The 7,605-nt window shown below is 43.3% G+C and overlaps 1 long non-coding RNA gene across 1 annotated transcript; it reads left to right on the forward strand.

Annotated features, from left to right (window-relative positions):
• Positions 1-928: 928 nt before the first annotated feature.
• On the forward strand, positions 929-5,336 carry LOC310841620. The gene is made up of 2 exons (XR_014562620.1): positions 929-1,127; positions 4,907-5,336. It is a non-coding gene; the product is annotated as an uncharacterized lncRNA (long non-coding RNA).
• Positions 5,337-7,605: the final 2,269 nt, after the last annotated feature.

Consider the following 7,605-nt stretch of genomic DNA (forward strand, 5'->3'; position numbering starts at 1 on the left):
TCTTCTCGGGATTCTAAAGTGATCTCTTGGTTAAATCATCATCTGCTCCTCAAAGCCAGCTCCTCTAAACTCCCTTCAAAACTCTGCCCAAGAAATAGCCTGGAGCCTTCTCTCCCTCACTTAACATCTTTGAAAGAATTAGACGTGTACTATACTATCCTAAGGGATGCGGGTGGCGCTGTGGGTAAAACCTCAGTGCCTAGGACTTGCTGATCATATGGTCAGCGGTTCGAATCCCCGCTGCAGGGTGAGCTCCCGTCTGCGGTCCCAGCTCCTGCCCACCTAGCAGTTCGAAAGCACCCCTAAGTGCAAGTAGATAAATAGGTACCGCTTTATAGCGGGAAGGTAAACAGCGTTTCCGTGTGCTGCGCTGGTGCTGGCTTGCCAGAGCAGCTTCGTCATGCTGGCCACGTGACCCAGAAGTGTCTTCGGACAGCGCTGGCTCCTGGCCTCTTAAGTGAGATGGGCGCACAACCCTAGAGTCGGACACAACTGGCCCGTACGGGCAGGGGTACCTTTACTTTTATACTATCCTAACAGGCATAGCTGGGGGATAGAGGTGGCAACCATGTTAGTGAGAAATGAAGCTGAGCTGACATTTCTCATAAAACAATTATCTGAGAAATTCCCAGGGAATACTCTTATTTGGAAGGATGGGGCCTCCCAAAACTACTAGAGACTTTTCCTTGAGAATACAGGGCTAAATGGATTCCATTTCACCATGTGCAAATAGGGTGGAGAATTTGGGGAGGCCGTTTTCAGTCAGCCCTAAGAGAAATCCCTTATTCTGATGGCGGCCTCAGCACTGATGCAGGACAAATATATTAGAGAGGTTAGCTTCACATGGAAATGTGCTAGCTAATGATTTGCCAACTGAGACGTCATGTGATGAAGAAAGGCAACCACCTCATTCCACATTTGAGTTACAAGAGTCTGGCTGTAGGGCTTGGTTGTATATACCTTGGCTGCATGGTTGACCTGCAGCTATAATATTATGCCTAATCACGTCATCAGCTACTTGGATGTTCCTGGGTGTGTTTAAAAAGGTGGCCTCATTTTCCATGGGAGGAGCCTCCAAGTTTCGTGTCAGAGGCAAACTGCAAGGTCAGCTGTGGGACACCAAGTAGGTAAGGTCAATCATTTGTTTTATTGGCTTGCATTGTATTTATTCACCTTTCTCTTTCTCACATAGTGGTTAGTCATAGTAATAAAAATAGTCCCAAAACTGTTAGCATAATTCAGAGGCAGGTGCTGGTTGGTCCAGCAATAAAAGTTAACTGCTGACAATAAAGGCATACTTGCCATAAAGCTACAAAAGAATAATAATAATAATTTACAGTGGTACCTTGGTTTATGAACTTAATCCATTCTGCGAGTCCATTCTTAAACTGAAACCATTCTTAAACTGAGGCACGCTTTCCCTAACGAGGCCTCCCACCGCCAATGCCCGTCCACCATTTGGATTCTGTTCTTAGACTGAGGTAAAGTTTGCAAACCGGGACACTACTTCCGGTTTTGCAGAGTTCGTAAACCGAATAGTTCATAAACAGGACTGTTCTTAAACCGAGATACCACTGTATTACTTATTTTATCTTATTACTTAACCCATCTGGCTGGGTTGCTGCAGCCACTCTGGACAGCTTCCAAAACACAGCAAAACACCAAACATTAAAAATTTCCCAATATAGGGCTGCGTTCAGATGTATTTGGAAGGTTGTGTCATTGTATATCTGTTTGACATCTGGTGGAAGGGCGTTCCACAGGGTGGGCACCACTACTGAGAAGGCCCTTCATTTCTCATGGTGAGGGAACTGCCAGAAGGCCCTCAGAGCTGGACACAAAGTGTCCAGGCTGAACGATGGAGGTGGAGAAGTATGCTGGGCAGAGGCCATTGAGGGCTTTAAAGGGCAGCACCAACACAGTACTTGGAAACATATTGGGCAAGATGTTCTCAGTAGCTGCCCCAGCATGAGTGCACATAACTCCTTCTCCTCGCCACCATTGTTGCTGTCTCTTTGCTTCTCATCTCTCCCTGGGGCCAGACTACACTACCTTCCAGAAAGAGAGGGCAATCAGGCTGCTGATTTCTCCTTGCTCATTCACTCGGAGAGGACAACTGAATAGGCAACAATAGAAGAACAGGAAGTTGCAGAGCTAGGAGGCTCTGGGAATTGGCAATGGGTCCCTGACTGGGTCAAGGGCCTTGGCAGGAGCTTGGCAATGCCATTTCCTGGTGCTGGAGTTCCCACAGGAACTCATTTCCAGAGGAGGCAGTGATGACCACCAACCTAGAAGGCTTTAAAAGAAGATTAGACAAATCCATGGAAGAGAAGATGGCTACAAACCTTGATGGCTATGCTCTGCCTCCACTGCTGGAAGCAGCAGTTCTTCTGAAGAAAAGTTGCTGGAAACGACAGGAGGGCAGAGTGCTCTTCTGCTCAAATCCTTATTGTGGGTTTCCCACAGACCACTGTGAGAACAGGATGCTGGACTAGGTGGGCCATTGGCCTGATCCAGCAGGCTATTCTTGCATCTTTATGGCTCTGCGTTTGAGGTACTAATGGAAGCTCAAACAACAGTTTTAAAAGTTTGCAACCTTCTTAGTGCCTAAGGGACCGCACTTTTGGGAACTTTGTATAGTACATGTTGGGGGTCTATATCCACTGCTTTTTCTGGGGGGAAAGCAGAGTACACATACCCCTAAACATTTTGCGAATCTTTGTACTTTTGTCCATTTACTGTATTTATTTTTCCTGATTTGAACTATAAAATGGCGATTTTCTTGAGTCAAAATGAGAGTAAGTACCCCTACACTTTTTTTAAAAAAGAAAAAAAGCACTGTGTGTTTCAATTGATTTGTTAAATCACTTTCCTGTATCCTTGAGGAAGCGGAAATAAATAGAAATAAATTAATACTTCTCAAATTATGGAGCAAACAGAGTTGAAATCAGGGGAGCTTTCCACATGCCACATTCAGATTGCCCTGTTAACAAGGCATCTTGAATTGGATCAAGGATTGCCTTAATGCCCTACATTCCTCTGTGGACTCATGTACCCCACAAATGCTGCATATCCAAAAGCAACCACTGTATATTTTAAAAAGCAAAATGAAGATGATTCTGGAAATGAGCTTAAGAGGGAAGGGAGTGAAGAGCTGAAAAGATCTTCCACTTTGATGGACAGGTGTAGCTTTTAATCACAATGAATGGCTTCCCCAGAGCAATCCAATCACAAGGATTTGGGGAAAGGATGTTGAAGTAAGTATTTAAGTGTTAAGAAACACTTTTTAATATTTACTTCAGCGTCCCTTCCCCGCAATATTGTTCAACCACTACCACCACCTCCTCCTCCCACTATTCAAGTCAATGGAAAAATATATCTCTCTCTGGAGCTTATGGTAACAATATCCTTGTTCAGAATGACATGTACCCCATCCAAGTCTTTCCTGGGGATATGTTGACCAAACAATGCTTTCTTATTGCATCAATGAACACGTTAACCAATAGCACTTGGGTACAAGAGATAAGGTAAAACACAAATAGATTGATATGAAACGGAACAATATTTTAATGGTTTTGGAAAGATATAGTAAGACGCCGTTCTCCCCCTCCCTTTATATAAATATTGAATTAGTGCTGCACTGATGTTTAGTTTTGGGGTTTGTTTTCTCAAAATTGGCTTTCCTGTTGCTGTCTGTCTTGCTGAATAGTAGTTATTGTGGAAATATGGGGGGGGGGGGGAAATATGTGAAGGCTCTTGCAATTATTATCTTTGTTTTCGAAAGACTGGAAAGGACACAAAGCAAGTTTGCTTTAAAGGCAGAGGCCTGCATGTGCCCTAGTAAGCAGTTTTTATCCAGAGTCTGTACAATAAGTATCCACTCCATGGTTTGTGCAGCTGCTTCAAATACACTCTCCTCTGCCATCAGCTCCACCATGTAACAGAGCACACATCACCGCTTGAAGTCAGGGATCTGCCAGAAAAATCAAGGTGTTGCATTATTTGCACACTTAGATTCACGTGTTCATGTTAGGCATTCCCTCCTTGTGAATTCCAGTGCAAATCAACCCAATTTGCTAATGCGCTCATGTGAACACAATGAGCCAGCCTTCATACTACTCTAAGCTTTGCACCAGCATTCTCAGCTCCAAAAATTATTCCAAAATATATTTTAAACGCATGTTTTAGGATAAAATTCATTTACACACACACACACACACACACACTTTGAGATAAAATCATGTTATCAATTTTGTGCTGGGGTCAGTCTCCCCACATTCCTAAATTTAGTAAATAGTAGAATTTAGCTAATATTTGGAGGGAAAATGCCAGATCAGTGAAAAATACAGGCTGAACCTGGTGCTGTGGTCTAAACCACTGAGCCTCTTGGGCTTGCTAATCAGAAGGTTGGCGGTTCGAATCCCTGAGATGGGGTGAGCTCCTGTTGTTCTGTGCCGGCTTCTGCCAACCTAGCAGTTCGAAAGCACATCAGTGCAAGTAGATAAATAGGTACCACTGCGGCAGGAAGGCAAACAGTGTTTCTGTGCGCTCTGGTTTCTGTCATGCTGTTCCATTGCACCAGAAGTGGTTTAGTCCTACTGGCCACATGACGTGGAAAGCTGTCTGTGGACAAATGCCAGTTCCCTCAACCTGAAAGTGAGATGAGTGCCGCAACCCAATAATAATAATAATAATAATAATAATAATAATAATAATAATAGCAATAATAATAATTTATTGTTTATACCCCGCCCATCTGGCTGAGTCTCCCCAGCCACTCTGGGCAGTTTCCAATCAAGTGTTAAAAACAATACAGCATCAAATATTAAAAACTTCCCTAAACAGGGCTGCCTTTGACTGGACTTAACCATCCAGTGGTCCTTTACCTTTACCTTTTACCTTGCAGGCTGAACCAGTTATCCTGTTCAGGAGCTTGTTGACAGTGGCACCATTAAGAACACAAAGAAAGCCAAGTACTGGGCTATTAAGAACAATTGACCATGCTGAAGCTGTTCTTCCCTTGGCTGAAAAGTGGACAGAAATAACAGAAATGAGAGGGGCAGGTTGCCTGGGGTAAGACCACAGGAAAAAAGGTGCCCTTTTAAAACAGAGATTTTGGAGCAGCGTCTTTTGGGAAGAAGGAGGGATCGGTCATGACTCCATGGGGCGCTGGCTGCACACAGAGACCGAGGAGCCCAGCTGGCTGCTGCTTTGCACCCAAACTTGCTGAAGCTCTGAGACAAGCAACAAGAGGCACTCATGGGGTGTAACATTCTGCACGCCATCAAAACTCAGGTTGTAAATATGTATGAAATAAACCATATTTCATAAAGACATGGCAGTCTCTGCTGTGCCTCATTCCCAAGGAATGCAAACTCAGCTTAAGTGCCAAGATGAATCTGGCTACTGCTTGGCAGACATTTGGGTGGCCCGTAACAAATATGTTTAGAAAAAATACGTTATCAGGCCATATATAAATGTTATGAAATTAATACATATTTTGTGAGAAAATACAGTCAAAGTGATTATCTATATCTATCTATCTATCATCTATCTAGCTATCATATCTATCTATAGATCAACTGGCATCTAAATACATTTTTTATGCACAATAAAAACTATGCAGTCGTGAATTAATTTGGAAATAGGACAGAATGGAGGGATGAACAAAGGGATGTGGAACTGACACAAACCTAAGTCCACGTGTACAATTTCTCAAAAGGCTCACATAGATTCTGTACTTGTGATGCTGGACTTTGCACAGATGAGCACTGGGCTGTTGCACCCTATCTCCAGTGGATGAATAACAAGCTAATTTAATATTATGATGGATTCAATGTCCTTTCTTCTCTTGGCAAATTGCTGGAATGTTATCATCATCATGAGATAACTGTACAATGCCATTGTTTTGCTGCCCTTTATTTGAGCTTTGGGAAGTTCTAGTCAAAAGGATCACCAAGAACAGACACAACAGTGCTGAGGATGCACATTGTAATTGTGGCCTTGGAGAGAGAGCATCTATGCACTTCTCCCTTTTTTCTTTTTTTCTTTTTTTTTTAAAAATAAGCATGATATGTTTCTGGATAATAGAGCATCTATGCACTTCTGACTACAATCACCAAGAGACAACTGGGGAGAATGAGAAAGCTTGTTTCACACAATGTTGGTTCTGAATTGCTGTGGAATCCTACAGTGGCCTATGCTGAGCAGAGATACCATCAATTTTTACATGCCCCAAACCACATCACAATCACACAAACCATGACTACCTGGTTCACTGCTTGGTTGTGGAGCCTGATAGTTTGGTGCCCATCCTTGCATGAGTTCATAGGTGTCAACCTCCCGGGGCCCTGGGTGCCCAAGAACCCACAAAATTCCCCATGAGGGGGCTGGGCACTCACAAATTTCTGTGCCAGGGCCATGCACACTGCATGGCACCCACAGCCCTGGGCACCCATGGTCGTAGGGCCAAGCCAGCACTCCTGCATGAGTTGCACCTGGCAAATATAGATTTAAATGTAAAGCTGTTTATTTACAAGCCTACGGGTAGGTAGCGTTTGGACTAACTTCAAGGCAGAATCACTGAACACTCCACTCCCCAGCAACCAACCTCAGGGGCTTCCAGACCACTCTTTCATCACTCAAGAATGCAAGCTGGTCCACAAATTTCTCAAAATCCATGCTTTCACCCTCGTAGCTGATTTCTAGGAAATCTTGTTCCAGAATTATACAACTTTAAATGGTCATAGCTTCCCATAAAGCATCATCGGAATAGTAGTCTGTCAAGGGTGTTAAGAATTGTTAGGAGACCACTATTCCCCTCATAGAGCTACAATTTCCAGAGTGGTTTAACAACCAATCCCTTTTCCCAAGGAACTTTGGGAACTTAGTGAAGCCTTAGTTAGTGGCTGATGGTTTAATCTGGGGAGAATATATGAGTCCCTCTAATAGTGAACTCAGAAGGTGAGTGATGACAGAAATGGAGCCAAAACAGGTCAACTGTGAAACAAGAGGAAAGTGCCAGCATGTTTAGGGAACCCAGGGGTTTGTTCAAAAAACTTGTTTGCAAATCTAAGGAAGTACCCCCTTCCCCCAAAAAAACATCCCTATGAGGACTCTATATAGTTTTACTATCCTGGAAGAAGGTTAGGCTGCCTAATACCATGAATAGGAGCACTAGTCAAGCTGTAATGGACTAGCAGGCACATCTGAAATTTTGAGAAAGTACTGTGAGCATCAGTCACAAAATGGCAGCTGTGGTGTAACACAAAATGGTGGCTGTGGGGGAATGGCATAACATAAAATGACTGTTGCAGCTAAAAGAACAGAAAAAGAGATAAGGGCACAAAAATGTACAGACCTAAGTCCCAGCCATCAATGGAGAAAAGATCATCTACAACATCTAACACCACATTCTCTCACAGAATTTTCCTCGGTTCAGAATAGAAGGGAGGATAGATTTTCAGTCCTGGCACCCCATGAAAAGCAAGCATGTTTAAAAGGGCACATCACTGTAGGAGATGACAAGCCAATAAAAATAAGAACTGAGCAGGAAAAACAAACAATGCAAAGTGGATTTTTGGGAGATATTTATGTTTGTGGGCA

Source organism: Podarcis gaigeae, assembly GCF_964106915.1.
Source record: "Podarcis gaigeae genome assembly, chromosome: 3".
In the NCBI taxonomy this organism is placed as follows: Eukaryota; Metazoa; Chordata; class Lepidosauria; order Squamata; family Lacertidae; genus Podarcis; species Podarcis gaigeae.